At 44.3% G+C, this 17,729-nt stretch overlaps 1 pseudogene; it reads right to left on the reverse strand.

Annotated features, from left to right (window-relative positions):
• Nucleotides 1-6,301: 6,301 nt before the first annotated feature.
• Nucleotides 6,302-11,084, reverse strand: LOC124701089 (annotated as a pseudogene).
• Between the last annotated feature and the right edge of the window lie 6,645 nt (nt 11,085-17,729).

Genomic DNA, 17,729 nt, shown 5'->3' on the forward strand with positions numbered 1-17,729 from the left:
GCTCCAAATGGCTAAGTGTTGGCTGCTGGATGGCTGGATGGGTATATATAGGGGAGGGGCTTTAGTCCGCGGTTGGCTCTGCCAACCGCGACTAAAGGCCTTCGGGCACCTTTAGTCGCGGTTGGGCTGGCCAACCGCGACTAAGCCCCCACGTGCACCAGGCTGGCCACCGTGCGCCCTGGGCCGGAGCCTTTGGTCGCGGTTCGCCACACGAACGCGACTAAAGACCCCATTAGTCGCGGTTCCTTTACCTTCGCGACTTATGGGGCTTCCGGAGGCCCGATGTTAAGCCTAGAATGTTCTGGTGGATTTTGCTTTTGCAAGAATTTGATTTGCATATTATACAAAGAAGTGAAAGCAACTTGAAGATCGAGAATCCGTGGACAAAGAAGCATTACCATGCAACATATATATAGTCTTTGTTTCACCAGGTACACTTCATCTTTGTGAAGGAGTTTCTCCTATTCTCTGTGATGGTTCGAGCAAGCATTTGCTACCCACCATCTATGGAAGAAGGGGAGGAACAATATGATGGTCAAGAAAGTACGGTACCTCTACAAGAGAGTTTACTTTGTTTTTATTGGTTCGAAGTTTCTAGTTTTTTTTGTTCTTTTGTATGCATTTTCGAGGTCGGTATGGGCAGGAGGTACGACCAGCTCCGCCCGTACCACTGGTCGCTAAACTTACAGTAAACTTTCGTCGAAACATGTTTTCTAACCTTGTCTATCGTACGGGCGGGCGGTACGGACATTTATGCCCGTACGGCCAGTCGCTAAAGTTGTGTAAGCTTTCTCTTTGTTTTGATCTTAAAAAAAACACAACAACATTTTTCGTTGCCTTTCTTATGTCGGTGAATCGGTATGGAAAAACGGTACGGTGCAAACCAGCCTATACCGAACTCTCAAACTGACTTTGTCTGCTTTGAATTTCGGCGGGACGTCGGGTACGGGCGGATGGTATGGTCTGTGCCCGTACCGCGAACCGCCGTGCTGCCCAAAATTTCCTTTCAAGTTTACATCTTTCCAATTTTTTGGGATTCTTTTTCTGTGCGGCCACAACTTTAATTTAACGAGTTTTTCCTCTTCATAAGCGCTCATAACTCCTGGAAGAGTATTTTCTCCTATTCTAATAGATCTCATCCAAGCTTACCACAATCCCTATCGCCGCCATCATCTCTCATCCTTGGAGCATCGCGTCCTCAGCCTATGGGAAGCAAGGCACCCCTGATGCCTTGAAGAAGGACGCTACAAGGGAGAAGGAGGCGGAACGATGAAGGGACGAAAGTGACCCAGAAGAAGGTTTCAAGCTGAGAGAGAAGATCATTGGAGGTCGTAGAGCTTTTGCTTTGGTTGTAGGTAAGGATGATGACTATGATGAAAACGATATGAGCATCGAAGAGGATGAAGGGTTGTGCCTCATCAACAAGTTGAATATGGAAGACCAGGACATGGAAAAATCCCTGGATAAGCTGGACAGGCGCATCAAGAGAATTGAAGAGAAGGCCCTTGGATCCGCAGGGCATGTTCATCTTCCGCGACACTACCTGGACCAGATGGATGAAAAGATCATCAAAGGGCTGCAGGCTAACCTTGATGTTTGTTTTTGTTCTCTTGATACGCAGAAGAAGACGCTTGAAGTGAGAAAGAACTACATTGCTCTTTTGGAGAAGTTGGCTAAAGAGCGTTCTGCCCGCATCATCTACCTCGAAGCCTTCACCGTTGCAGTGCAAACCAAGATCTGTAAGCTTGAAGGGGAAGCCCCTTTGAAATAGAAGGACAAATTACGGTATCAAATAATTGCAAGGATTATTTGATCCCACCTGGCTTGATTCCAAGCTTGGGGAGATCTATAACACCTTGTAATCTATCCCTTTTAGTTCGACTATTTACTTTCCAGCATGCATTTAGTTCAAAATTTGATAAAGATTGCATTATCACTTGTTTAGTTTCCATTGGAGAGTGAAGGATTTTTATCCAATGAATCTTGAGCCATTATTTTATCCGAAGTGTGATTGAATTATGGTTATTGAATTAGATGTATCAATTAGGATGAGTATAATTGTACTTGCATCATGATAATGATTTTATGGTCCTCCACACCAGAAAGCTTTGATAGGTAGAAGAAAATTATTTACAAAGTATTTCATGATCATTGGTTCCTTCATGTGAAAAACAAAACAAAGAAAAAAAGAAACAAAAAATGAAAAAATAAAAGGAAGGGAAGAAAGAAGAAGTGCAAAAAGAGAAAGAGTTACTAGTAAAATTCATGAAGAAAAGCTAACTTCATGATTTTATGATATTTAGATAAAGTAGTCTTCTTGTCTACTACCAAACCTCGAAAGGTGTGGAGGCATTTAAGTCATTTGAGTTTGAGAATAGTATGGTGTCATTCATGCTCTAATTTTACATCCGATGCATTCTTCGTTCTTGAAAATGCCTCATTTGTTTTAATGACTCTCACTTCATGAAAAAAATATAACTATGTCTATTAAGCTTCAATCTTGCTCGGGGACGAGCAAGAGTCTAGCTTGGGGAAGTTGATGAGTGCATTTTTAACATGTTTTTTCATCATTATTTTATAAAGATATCATTGAGTAGTGGTAGGATTTTTGTATTTTACCGCGCTACCGTGCCCTTTTATGCTTGTCTACATAGGATATCAGAATAATAAGTCAATGATGAAATATCAATGAAAACTGTCTTTTTTGACATTTTGACGTGATAGAAATCATTTTTGCACTTAATCATGCACCTGGGCAAAAGGACAATGCGAGGACAACTTCCAGTAGCTTTAACGGGCATCGGTACGGGCAAGGCCCACCTGTACCGTCCGCCCGTACCACCCTTCAGAAACACCGTCTCGACAAATACTTTCACCTCCCGTAGATGGATCCGAGATCAGAAACACACAACTCCGTGAAACAGAGAAACACCGCCCGAGATCCGATCTCAAAAAGGAACTTGAATAAGACAAGATCCGAGCTGCTACGTGGATCCTCGAAGGACAAGGCATCATCCCCTTCATCATCATCAACCGCTGCACCTCGACCATCATCATCCTCCAACCATAGTTGTAATCTTGATTGCTATTGTGGATTTGTATTCGAATTCATTTCATTCCTTTAATTCCCTCCAAAAGATTATGATGATGTTCTTGATTGTCTCCATGTGTGAGTAGTCCTGTTAGTTCTTGGGGAGATGGAGAAACCCCCGCATGAATGTGAGATCAATCTAAGATGATCTATGGTTTTAAGTATTAATGTGTGTTAGTTTTCTCTCTTGATATTACGTGTTGTGCACCATGTAATATATGCCTTATGGTCTTTAGAGGGAACTACTCTTTGAAGTGCGGTAAAGTGAACGGCGGGAAGTGACATTACCGTATCGGTACTTTGCCACATGAATAATGTGGATAAGAGGGATTCACAAAGCTCATGTCGATAACCGCGGGGTAAACCCCTTAATAGCAATAGTCAATATGTGGCTTGCAGAAGGCTAGCTGTGTGGTTATTTATAGATGCGATGACCGATGGCTTTCTAGACGCATCTTATTACGGAGCTCTCCGGCACACAATATAGTTAAAAGCATAATTTCTCTTGATTAACATGAATCCTAGTGCTAGAGGTGGATCCAATAATCATGAGAACACTTTGTCTTATTAAGTTTCAACCCATTTGTTTTTTACTGCTTTATTTACTTTTATTTGCAACCATTTAAAACACCCCCTTTAAAAAATTTGAGATTAGAAAAAATTTATTAAGTAATCTTTAGTAGAAAGTAGCAAGGGGCATTAAGACGATAACCAATAGCTCCTAGTATTTTGATACTCTTATTTCGAAACTAGCTACAACTGATATGTGTTCTTGCATTTATCAGGCACCTGCACCGGCCTAATCATAGACCCCTTCTAGTTATATTTGGGATACAACGGAGTCCTCTCTTTCGGTTTTTGTCCTTCTTCACACACCACCGAGAAATACTTATGTGGTGGCTCTGGTCGTGATACCCATGCCGTAGAGGGCTCAGAGTCAAAACAACTCCATCTGGTCTTGACCCGACCAATCCAAGCCATAAAGTGGCAATAGTTGAGTTATCGATGACAAGGGGTCACTGGCGTTATCCCGGGATTCGTCCCAACTTCCAAGTGGAGGGTGCGGGGTCCTTGCCGGGTTCTTCAAAAGGGGATCTGCAGTGCTGTTTGGCAGGCAAGACTTGCTCTAGGGTCCTCACTTAGTCGAACGGGGAACCCTGGTTTTCCGGTGACGACACTAGACTAGAGAGAGTACCTTGTGCAACCATTGCACCAAATGTCTAAAATGCATGAAATTACTAAAGGTTCTGAAATAATTTAGTATACAGAATTACGATACATCTTACGTTACAAAAATTCGGTTACAAATTCAAATCACTACTCGATGAATGCATTTTTCAAAATAAAATTTAATTGTGGTAGTGTTAACAGGTTCAATGCATAGCGGACTTTCAACTAACTACTATCCACAATATGTTTTATCTAGATTTCTCGGCCTGTGAGTTAAATCAGATAGTAAAATTTCATGACATGACAGATGCGTATTGTGTTGCGTCAATTCCGCAATTACCTTAAGTATTTTTGAAACTTTTATCATGAACTCTTGGATTGCAGTGCAACGGTTGGGAAACATCCCCTTGTGCACTGGACACACCCTCAAGTACACTAGTCGTCCCCTTAAAAAAAGTACACTAGTCGTGCATATGTTAATGGCCGAGAATCTTGGATATACAATCTTTGAGATTACAGCATCGGTGATGCACAATCGTTTGTTTTTCTCCCGGTGGTGACGGCAGAAACTTCGCCGATTACATGAAAGTGACTTCCCACCCGACCAAATCATGGAAGGTTTACACAAAATCCACAATTATGACCTCAACAAACATTTCAAGTTTTGTATTGGTACGCTTGATGATTGCCTTTTTTTGCCGTGCCATGGCAAGCAACTGAGTATATTGACCGGCATCGCGGCTGCGCTCTTGTTCCTCTTCACCCGTAAATTTTATAAATATTACTCATTTTTACAGTTTTTTGTTGGAAGTTTGTGGTTGGACTGCTACCGCGTGTGCATGAAAACGACTGATATGCTCAATCTATCATCATGCATAGAAGAACAGTAAGCATAAGGAGAACTGCATTTCTAATACGCTTAAGGCAGAACTAGCATGCATTATGCAATGCCGGCTGGATATGCATGAGCAGCTATAGGTTAACCTTTATATATGTTAAGTAAGAACGCCAACTCTGCGCACGTATATGCCTTTCAGGCGAATAATTCCGAACTAAAACCTACGGCACATATTCCTCATCAGCTTAACTGTGTGTACGTAGCTATCGCACCCAAGCAATTTTTCTAGCAGCCCCCTGACCTACTGGTCACAGATGTATGTTTCTCTTCGTGATTCGTGCACACTGGTTTACGGACCACGATTTATAAAATTCCATAAAAGTTTTAAATATGCACCTAGGTAATGGATGAAGCTACATGTATACGGAAATTGAAACTAAAATATGAATATTTGTGACTTTTATAAATGTAGTTTAACGGTGCAGATATATATGAAGTGTAAACGGACCGGGTCGGATCGAATTTTGCTATTTCCATATCATTTACCATATTTTTTTACGGATTCAGATCGGACCGGATAATGGTCAGTTGCAGATTCGAATGTGGATTATATCAAATTGCAGATATAGAGCGGATTCGGAGCGGACTCGGATTGGAAGCGGATATTCGATAAAATACACACAAAAAATGAGAAATGTGATTTTTTTAATGTAAAACGGTAAGAAAAAACGAGTAACATAGGGCTATATCCAAAGTTGCACACTTGTTTGTACAACAAACCGACTTGTGTGCCCACACAACATGCATAGGTGGAGCCATAGACAAACTGCGTTGTCTAGGTATTGAGGGTTGGGCAAATTTTATCGGATTATCCCCTTTAAAGACATCGGATTATCCACGAAAAGTGTCAGATAATCCTTATCTGTTGGATATTATCAATACCATATCCGCTAGCGTATCCGCCGCATATCCTCTTGAGCAATATCCACATCCGCATTCATATTCGGCAGATTTCTAAAAGTGCATACCGTATCCTCAATAACTGATGCAGATGCGGATATGGAACGGAAATTATCTGTACCATTTACATGCCTAGTTATCTAGCGGCATCGCTGGAATTGCATTTCCCATGATTTTTTTTTTTTGTGTTTGAGCGAATCGAGTTTAGCAGTGTCACCAGTGTCACCAGGGCATAAGCTAGCTAACATAACCAGTGTGGGATCAATCATCCACCAATTCGATAATTCAATCGAGCTACAAATAAGCTGCTAGCTTGTGTCCACTATACAATCGATCCTCCGCCGGCCGGCCGATACGTCGACCCCTTACCAGCCTGCTTCCGGAGTACAGGAAAAGCACGTACTGGATCGTGCACGTACGTACGCAATATTGCAATCAGCTAGCTCGGCGTACAACGATCGACAGAGACCTGCCGAGATGCGTACATATCAGGGCAAAAATCACCATAAGCTAGCTAGCCGGGCACAACCCAATGCTGTGCAAAGATAGCGCGCACGTGAGGAGATCGACACGCCGGCCGGCGCCGTACGTTGCGGCGTCCCTGTCCATCGTGTGCGTGCAAGCCCCGGCACCTTAATCCATCGAGTTCGCGGCGCCGGCAGACGGAGGGTGCGTGCATGTGACACGGATCACCCGGCCAGGTCGCGGAGGAGGTGAAACCCGGCGCTTAGCCCCCGGTAGTGCTGATCCTGCCCACCGTGGGAAGCCTCGCCGGCGCCGTCCATGCCGCCCACCCCGAACTGGATGTGGTGGCCGTGGGCGCCGGCTGAATGCACGGTGTCCATCTGCTCGCCTGGGAACAAAAACCCGCCCGCGCCGTGCTGCGCGGAGGGCGCGCCGAAGGCGATGTTCACACCGCCGCCGTCGTGAGAGTCGTGCTGCTGCAGCCCCAAGGTCAGCGACACGCCTCCGCCAGCGCCGCCGAAGCCCTGCCCCTGTGATCCATCGTACGCGTCGAAGCCGAGGTGATGGTCCATGATGCCGAAGCTCTCCATCCGCGCCGCGCCGGGACCGGCGATGTTGACGACGGACGCGAGCGAGCCTGGGTCGTGGACGTCGTGCAGCTGCGCACGCGTCGGTTTACGATCTCCTGCCCCCACACGATCGGTTTCGTCAGCCACCACGCGCTGCTGCTGCTGTCCATCGGAGGCGTGGCTGCTGCCGCTGCTAGGGTTAGGGTTCAGTCCGCCCGCCTGCCCGCCGCCTCCATCGTCCTCCTTCATCTCCTCCACGTACATCTCCTCCACCATGGGCTTCCACAGCCGCACCCTCGCGTTGATGAACCAGTTGGATACCTGCACAGCGCCCACACGCAACACATGTCATTGTAGCGAGAGGCGCAAGTCTAAACAAGAATCTCTTTCCGGCCAGCGCAAGAGGACGCGGCGAGACCTTGACATGGCAACCAATTGAATTGACGCTCCATCTACACACCATGGTTTTGAACGTTGCGAATTGCAATGCACTGATCGATCGATGCGATGCAGGGAACGTACCTGGCTCCGTGAGAGGCCGGTCTGGCGAGCCAAGATGTGCTTGTCCACGTCGCTAGGATACCTGAGTACAACGGAACGGATCACATCAGCAGAAAATTCTAATGCTAGCTTGTACTCATGTGCATGCGCTATTAGAAAAACAACAAATTGCTACTAAATAACTATAACTACTGCTGAGTCGTTTGGAAGTTGGAGCTGATGGTTACGCGCGCTGTACACTCGAACACACTACCCTGATTAGTTTGCAAATCACACTGAGAGAGAGGCGTCATTTATCTAACCATGCATGATTAGATTAAGCTAGCTGGGTAGCCATCATTTTCTCTCGGAAGACTTTTTTTGCTTACGTACGTTACATACATACAAAATCAATCACTCATGAGATACAATACGTAGTTAATCAACTCACATGATGAAAACCGGCCAGTTAGTTAATGGTTACAGTTGGATTAATTTGGCTCCATAGTCGTTGAGGAATACTCAAGTCATTGGGTTGTGTTTTCTAATGCAATGGCATTTGGGTATATGCTTTGAGTAGATATAGCACATCTATACTACCCAATGTGGCCATTTGAGCAGTTGATATGATACCAACATAAATGTGGTCCGGGAGAACAATATTCTGTACTACTCAAGAATATTAGCTATTTTTTGGGAAAATGTAAACCTTACTGTTTAAAAGAAAACTTCATTGAGAGCTATCCAATTAACTTAGATTCTCACGAAATAAACTTAGCTTGATAAATATATTCTGCAGGCTAGCTCTATTGTTGCACCATGTATCACTGCGTGGGTTTACATGAATACATCAAGTACATGCTTGCTTAAAATTACTAGGTAATATAGTGTGTTATTTGAATGTTTCACTAGGAGAGAGGTGATCTGAGTTTGGAATTTTGGATGCATGGCGCATGTACTTACGGATGAAGGAAGTGCTCGAAGAGCCATGCCCGAAGGATGGTGACGGCGCGCTCGGGCAGGCCGCGTTGTGGCCGCCACGGGTGACTCTCCATGAAGCCGCCGTTTTGGTGCAACGCCTTCGTTGTCGGATGCACTGGTCCAAAACCTTGAGTCGCGGCGTGTCCCCACGTGTCATCCCTGGTGTCGACACGTCCTTCTCCCCAAGTGCCTTCCTCACCACCTGAAGTTGTGCCACAATCCCGTCCCTTAGGCTCCGGAAGTGCCGGGAGATCGTCCGTGCCGCCAGCGCAGTGTACTCCGCCGCCGCGCGCTGTCCCGCCACAGCCTCGAACCCGCCCGCTAGCCCCCTCATCTGCTCGCAGTACCTCCGGTACCTCCTATCGACCTGCACCCAGTCAATTGGCAGAAAGATATGTAAGATTTGTTTCAGACGTACTTCTTGGTTATGCAGAGACCGGGTGTGCACCCTTTTGCTTGTATATGTTTGATGCGACATTCGAGTCAATAAAACTCCTCTATTGAAAAAAAAACTTTATTTCATGTGTAATTCAGGTTCGCACTGATTGTAATTCTAGCATGTTGTAAAAAGGTGAAGATCTAGATGGGCGATGTAACAGTGAAACGGTAACAATAAAAACTGACATTGTTGTAACTTGTGTGGATCGAGTTGACTGCTCCTAGAACTCTGCTGCAGCCACTGGCGCTCTTTCAGCCGCAGTGACACTGGCAGTGCAGCGGGTAAAAATTGTTTTGCGAGAGGTGAGGCATTGAATTCTCCAAGGAAGGGAGGTGCATGGGCAAAGTGGTGGTGGAGCAGCGGTATGCAGAGAAAGCTTGCAGTTGCAGAGTCATGGCAGGAGACGGAGAGTGTGCATGACCGGCCCGGCTACCTAGGCAGGGGACCCGGCCTCGATCGCGTAGATAGACACCTCGGAGAGGAAAGGGAATAGAGGTTTCCGAAAGCACAGGGTGAGGCCCAAGAATGGCGCCCCTTCCCTGCCCTAGCCCCAGGTGCACTATTCCGGCAACCATAATGGAACTCCTAGTACTTTTCCTGTAATCCCAGATTCCCTTTCGATCTGCAGTGCCCGCCTGCTAATTAGTCAAGCAACTGCCTGTGGTGGAGCCGTCCTGTGGAGCTAACTAGCTCGCATGATTGGAATTAGATTAGCTAGCTGGCTAGCTTTGTGCTTGGATGATTGGAATTGGATTAGCTAACTGAGCTGCTATGGCTCCAAGTTCAAGTCGAGGCTCACCTCTTCGAGCATGATGTAGAGCTTGTCCTTGAGCCGCTGCAGCTCCAGCGCGTCCATGGCCTGGATCTGCGCCGACGGGGCAAAGCAGGAGGTCGACGACGAAGAACCCTCGCCGCCGGTGCCATCTTCTTGCTTCTGCGGCAGTGGCTTAGCGCGCTTGGCGGTGACGTCGGCGGGGAGGCTGCAGAACCCCTGGAGGAGCTGCTGCGCCAGTAGGAGGAACCTAGAGCCGCGCAGTTGCCACGCAGCGCCGTGCCCGTGCGCCGACACGTCGTGCTGGTCGTGCTGCAGCATCCATGACGACGCGAGTGGCTCGTGCTGCTGCTGCTGCTGCTGGGACGAGCCGCCGAGGTGGTGGTGCAGCGACAGAGACAGCGGCGCCTGGGTCGGCTGATGTTGTTGATGATGTTGTTGTTGTTGTTGCTGCTGTTCGAGGAAGAAGCGCATGGTGGAGCCAGCGCCGTCCCCGTGCTGCTGCTGCTCGGGCATCGCAGCGGCGGCGTGCAGGCGGTGCATGCCGAGCATGTCCATCCCGTTCTGCAGGCCGTAGAGCTCCGGCGGCCCCTCGTGGTCCATCGCCGGCATGAGCGTCGCCGACGCCGCGTCAGCCGCCGAGAAGTAGTCCGCGAAGCCCAGGCTCGGATCGTGCGCCATCGTCTTGATCACGCCAAGGAAATCCCAGCTCGATCGAGCTGAAGCAAGCATCACACCAATCAGAAACCCAGACAAAAAAAGGGTAGGAACTAGGAAGAACAATCAAACTCAAAGTAGACGAGCTAGCTCACTTTGCGCGCGCAAAGCAGCTAGAGATAGCTATCTAGCTAGCTCGGACGAGCAAATCTTTCTGAAGAACCAGCACAGAAGATACGCAAGTTCATCAGTCAGTCCTATATACGACCACTGATCTATGACTGCTCAGTATTACTAGTCCACTACTACACACACCATTCGAGCTAGCTAGTTAGCTCTAGACGGACGGACGAACACGAAGCAAGCAAGTAAAAAAAAAGGGATGCGTTGGAGACTTGCAGCAGGTAGCAATCCGAGAGGGAGGTAGCAGATATACTACGTTGGTAGCTAGCATCCCCTTTTACCCACACACACACACAAGCTCACCTCACAGTCAGCGAGGTAGCAGCACAAGAATCTCGCTTTGGCTCGGGATGAAAAAGGAGGTGGAGAAAAAACAGGATCAAAAGCTATGCAAGGGTGATCTAGACGCAGCGGTCTTAAAGAAACCAACCAATCCAAAGATCTGTCGTCAGAAAAGCAATCGGGAAACGGGGAAAAGGTGTGGCACGGAAAGCTTACTTACATGGGATCGACAGGAGCTCGTCGCTCGTCGCTCGTCGTCGGCCGGGGTGCTGTGCTATGTTCGTTCGTGGTGGATGGTGTGGTAGTTGCCCCGTCGAGCTCTCGCCTTGCCCTGCCGCGCGCTACCCTGCTGCTGCTACTTCTACTCCTCTCTGTCCACTGTCGTGTCTACAAATATCTGGACGTTCCTACCTGCTACCGTTTTTTCGTCCAGTGTGTGTGTTTGGACTTTGGAGAAATCATCTTCTTCTATGTGTGATTGTGGTAAGATCAACTTAATTCGACCACTTTCGGTCTACAGTGTAGTACATACGTGTGGCTTAAACTGCTCGGAGGAAGATTCAATATCTGGTGGATCATTCATTCATAGGACTCGATCGGATGCTACAGGATTTTTTTGGGTTGTCGGGGTAATTGTGCAGGTCTCTGCTCATTCCGATTAATTACTGTCTCTATCTCTCTATTTTTTGATAGGCGGAGCCTTGTTTTCTTCCAGCAGTGGACTAACATTGATATGAGATAGGAAGCACCTTTTGCGTACATAAATAGCTCTAGGATGTGATGCATTTGCTCAAGTTGATCGCTGTCCGCGCAGGGGATGCAGCTGATTTGATTCTACGTCCTGCCTCGTTTCACACATACAAAATAGTAGTGTGATGTTTAGGGTTTAGGGTGAAACAAATGAAGAGGGAAACTGTAACATGTGCACCCCAAAAATTCTCAAACCTACACATTACGTTTTTGAATTTTAACCTACACATTATTAGAAGCTAGTAGGATGGAACGTTTAAATTGTATAAGAGTGCAAAAGGATGAACATCTTAGACAACGTTGTACAAAGATGGGTTAGCTGTGTAGTAACTGTACTGCAATCAAGATATTTCAACCCCAGCAAAATTATTCCCGAACTAGTCAAAATATTTCAAGCCCCACAAAATATTCTGAAAGAAGGCCCTGCCTCCAAGTGGGGAAGGAGTGGTCCACAGTTTCCAACTAATTGCAATTAAAACAACCTACTACTGAAAAGAACGATGGGGCCGTGCCTATCTGTGGGGCCATCAACATCAGACTTTCTGGCCTTTCCTTCTTTTCTTTTTGGCTCTACTAACCTTTTACTCTCTCCGTTCACAAAAAGATGTCTCAACTTTGCTAAAATATGCATGTATTTAGATGTGTTTTAGTGTGTAGATATATACATATATATTTTGAAAAAAAAATAAACATCCTTTTGTGATAAATACATACAAATATAGAAAAAGTTAAGACATCCTTTTCTGAACTAAGGGGGTATTAATATTGAATTTCTAACTATGGTAGGCCTTCTCCGCTAATAATGCTAGAAATAAGTACTATCTCCGTCCTAAAACTGAATGACAGAGAGAGCATTCGGGAGATGGATATGGGTTTATGTACCACACACTTCGTTCCTAAACATCCATTCCAAAAAAATTGTCGCACCTTTGTCTAGATGCATCTTAGTGTGTAGATACACCCGGCCGCCGTATCTAGAAAAAGCCGTGGCTATTATTTTTGAATGGAGGGAGTATTTTCTTTTTGGCTCTACTAACAATCTTCTGTTTATTTAATTCATGCCGACAGTAGATTTCGTCCGCTAATAATACTACTTCCTCTCTTCATTAACTAGCTAATTTAATTTGCTCAAAGGTCTTCTATTAGGGAACTTAAGGGAGTAGAAAAAGTATTTCAGATGGATTGGGTTTATGTATTATTCAATTTTTGATAATTGCCAATCAAGTGATAATAAAGTTAGTGTTGAGCTAAGACTCAGCCATTAGATTTGCATCACAATTTGTGTGTCTTCTGAGTTGCAAGTGGGTTGCAGTTAAGATATTTGTGGTTGCAACTGGATTGCAACTGAGCTCTTTTAGTTGCAAATGGGATGCAACTAGGGAATATGTCTTGAACCATTGAATTTCACCCTAAGTTTATGGGAATTATATACTGGTTGTAACTGAGATATAATGACATCATATGATTGAGAACTAAGCTAATTTTTGGTCAAGCGATAATGAGAAGTGCATACCACTTTAAGTTGAAGCAGTAGGGTGCATGTGACTAAAAAAATAGGATCTAGTAAATTTCCCTAATTAAAGTGCAATTGCAATAAAAAATTCAATTGCTTTGGAATTTCTCATGTTTCCATTGCTTTGTTACTCACCGCAAGTTAATACGCAACTGCAGTAAAAAAAAGGCAATTGCAATGAATGCAAAAAATGCAAATGTAATCAATACATATTTAAAAACTAAAAAAAATTGAAAACGAAAATTTATAAAGTGATGGAAGTACAAAAAAAAGTGAGCACATTTGAAATTTTTTAATAATTAACAATATTTGAGCCACCCCCGTTTGAGCAATCCTTCTTATAAAACAACAATAGTGAAGTTCTAAAATTTCCAACATTACAAGCAGTTTACTTAAAATCCAATTTCTCAAGCCAAGTAGAAATACCAATTTCTGAAATATGTGTATATTCTTTTAGGATGCCTTTTATAAGTACAACCATAACATCATAGAAGAACCATTGAAGATCATGGCAACTACGATTTGGCCTCAGAATTTTTGTTGATATAGAATCCAATAATTCGGTCTTTACGATCTTGCATATAAATTAGAGTAAGGTCCACTTCGAATCTTCTCAATCTCCACAATTCAATAATTTCTTCTTTATTACAACCTCATTTTAGCACTTAGAGAATGGAAAATAGCTTTTTATACAAAATAGGTGGAAACAAATTTCTGCAATATTGTTTGGAATGGCAAGATGCAGCTCTGTGCTAAATTTGATTTCACTGTAATAAACTATGCCACATACATGACCATGACCTAGATCATCTGGCTTAAAAGTCATGAATGTTCGTACATAATAGCTCATTTAGGTGATTTTTTTTCGTAATCTCATAGTGGGTTTTGGTTTTCATACAATCACTAAACATAAAAGAACTACATGCGTAAGGATTTCATTTTTATTTATGTATTATCATTTTTTAAATCAGGGTCATTTATAGCAAGGTGTTGAATCTTTTAAAACTGTGAGTTGTTCCTCTATAGTTATAATTACTTGTGTACCTAAAAGTAATTTTTGAGATTTTTAGGAGAAAACTATCACACACTTGCAGTTCAAATTTGATTTAATTTAAAGAAATTAACATAGATCATTTAAATGGTACATAATAGCTAGGAACTTGAAAATTCATTCAATTTTGGAATTATCCATAAAAAAATATGGCTTACTATGTGTGAAAAATTGAGTGGTTCTATTTTGCACCATATTTTTTATATTTCATAATGCCACAAGTTAGCATATAGAAAATGAAAAATGATTTTGTATATACAGAAAAGTTGGAATTACTTTTTGCACTATTGTTTGGAATGTTTATTTTAATATGCACCTCTGAGCTGAATTTTGGTACGTTTATGAAATGGAATTGGATTAGTGAAATAAAAATATTTTTTAAATATCACCTAAGAGCAACACTTGGCAAAAGTAGGGCTCTGCTGGGATCCAAGGGGGCGACTCTTCACAAAAATAACACGATCTCCATGTCCCGTCACCGGCGACGGGCATGGACATTTGTCCACGTTATTTGCCGAGAGATTTTTGTTTCTTTTCTAAGAATGGAACTTTTCTAAGAGTTTTAGACTACATCAGTTGTGCATTACATCTTGGTGGACTCTCGCCATATATGGTCTTTGTCGTGTGCCCCGATGAAATGCTCTCGGTAAAGGTAGCCACTGTCGGCAAACGCCAGAACTCCCGTAGTGACCACTCAATAGAAACATATATATGATGAAGTCTTACGCATAGGAAGTAGGAAGTGTGCCTATATGAAATTTCAATGGTTCCATATTACAGAAGATGTGAGAAAGTTGACTTAGAATTCCAATTAGCTAACGAATGTATTTGTAGGAAACATTCAATATCTTTGCTTTGGATGGATTTTCCGAAGTTAAGCTATACCCAATTGAAACATATATATAAGGTGAATTTGTGTGCATAGGAAATATTGGTATCTCCGTATTTTAGAAGGTACAAATGGTAGACAGAGAAATTATCGTTTCATGCACCATTAAGGAAATATAGTGATTTCAATATTTATATATGTATATTCTTTTAGGATAACTTTTATAACTAAGAACTAGTATAGTACAACCGTAAGATCATGGAAGAACTAGTGAAGATCATGGAAACTATAGATTGACTTCATAGTTGGTGCTCAAATAAAATTCAATAATTTGTTCTTTGTGGTTTTGCGTCTAAATTAGTATAAGGTCCACCTCCAATCTTCTCAATCTCTAGTTTAGTCGATGTACGTACCCGTCGCTTTCTCCCAAATAACTTTTCATCCGTTGCGTCACCACTTCATATCATATCATTCTCCTCTCATATCATACAAAAAAGAAACTGTACACTGCGCTCACGTGAGCTCCCTGGGTCGACCTTCCATCGGATTCACACGTCATGCCTGCGTCGTCCATCTCTCTCTCATGGATTTTTATTTCCAACGTAAGCCAAGTTAATCACTGACTCACTGTGCATACCGTTGACCCGTCGTCCACATGTCTCCTTTTTTGCTTGTACGCTATGCAAGTTGCAGATGCACGGATGCAGCTGTACGTACCGTGATTGGATCGGAGTAGGCTCGGAGATGAGCCTCCGACACGTATCCTCCTGTTGTTCCAGCCTCAAACAGCTCGTGCGAGAAGTAACCGATTGCTAGTACTTGCGATAGTTCCAGCCTTGTACTGTTCATGTACTGACATGAAAGAGAAGCTAGGTACTATGCTGGTGGATATATGCGGGTACAGGCACGTTGCCTCGAACACGACAGATTGTTTCTGTTTTTTTTTCTCCAGTAGACACCATGCTGACCGAAAGGAGGTCTAGGGCTAGTACTTCCACCGTGCTACAGTCCCTGCAGGCAGCTCGTCGATCCCCTCGAGAGTACCTGGACCAAGTTTCCCTTTTGACAAATCTTACCGATGCATTGGCCAATTCCTCATCTAACCACGCGAGACTAAATTTCAAAATTTGACCCAAGAATTCGCCGCCAGTGAACCGAAATAGTGCAGGTAAGCGCCAAGCACCTCCACCGCCGAAGCAAGGTCAGCGCCAAGCTAGCTAATTTCAAAGATAGGTCGGCACCGATGAGTTTGGCGCTCAACATATTGAGCCATTTTCCGCCGAAATTTCTTAGACTCCAAACCTAGGAATCATATTCTAAATAGTTTTGTCCAGAAATAAGAAATTAGTTTCAAGAAAACTCCACTTTGTTCAGGTAACACACGTACGGTGAGTGTGATAGGCAGAGAGAGGCTCCGACACCGCTGAATTTTCAACCGGTGTTGTTGTCGCTCGATGAATATTGACTGCTTGGTGATCTCTACATGTACAGTATAAACAATGATGATGGAACAAGTACAGCCTCCGATAAAACGGGAGCATGCACGCAGCCCATCCACCGTAAGACCGTCTCCAGCGGTGCAAAACACACTGTTGTTTTACAATTGTTGGCCAAAATAAGTTCTGGCTTGTAAAACTCGCCGACCCGGAAAACTTCTGCACGTTGAAAATCTGTATATACTCGCTTCCGAGGGTTATATGTTTCCAGTTTCCTCATCGGCGTGTATCGTAGCCGTGGACATAGCCCGGCCCGTCGACGCCTCAAGGTGTTGGCTCAGCCTAGAATGCCGTCGGCAGGCATCTCACGGATGGCTAACGGTTGTTTAGGTACGTCGACGGCTTAGGTCATGTCCAATCGAGAGCGCTTATCTAGACGCTTGGAGATTAAAAGAAATGTCATCAATTTAAATAAACATGGAAGCCCCTGTCCTCTCCAATGCTGGACGCTAACGGCAAGAAGCAAAATCGCCCGTCTACTGCGTTGTATGCTCTCCCCACCTCACGTCGTACAGGTAGGAACTGACTAAGCGCCCGCCTCCTCTTTTTGCGTCGATTCCACTCAGATTTTCAAGCATAATTACCGATGGACTGGGATTACCATCCTGGCGCCTGGGCTAAGTGCCCCCCGATTGTACGTGCCCTTAGGACATCTCAGCGGCCGATCCATCCGGTTCTGGTGTGTTCGATTCAGTCCGCATGAACGGATGGACAGCCCGCACACGCTTTAGCAGAGGACGCAAACGGATTGACTCGGGCGAATCGACCCATCCGTGCCCGAAATTTGGACCGCCGATGCATCGAGCCGAACAGCAAGCGCATCCTCCCTTGTCCCAAGATCTTTGGTCTTCCCCTGGAACCGATGAAAAAAAGTGGATCGCTTCTTATGTACTCGCTCAGAATGATTCTTCTCTATCTATAGTTTATGGCCTATTAGAAGTAGAAGGTGCTCTGGTGCAATCTATACTGGAACTTATGAACAAGAATTGCTCTATCAATCACCATCTACTTTAGATATATCTTCTGAAACTTTTTTCAAATCCAAAAGTCCAGTACCTTCCTACAAATTAGTGAATTAGGAGGGATGGGGCTTTTTTGTGTAGAAAAATGAAAAGCCGGGCAATCTTTCTTGCATCCGAAATGTGAAATATCTCTTTGGCCTACCCAGTCTCTCCTGCAAGTGAGACGAATCCAACTTCTCCT

The sequence above is a fragment of the Lolium rigidum genome, chromosome 3 (genome assembly GCF_022539505.1).
Source record: "Lolium rigidum isolate FL_2022 chromosome 3, APGP_CSIRO_Lrig_0.1, whole genome shotgun sequence".
NCBI lineage: Eukaryota > Viridiplantae > Streptophyta > Magnoliopsida > Poales > Poaceae > Lolium > Lolium rigidum.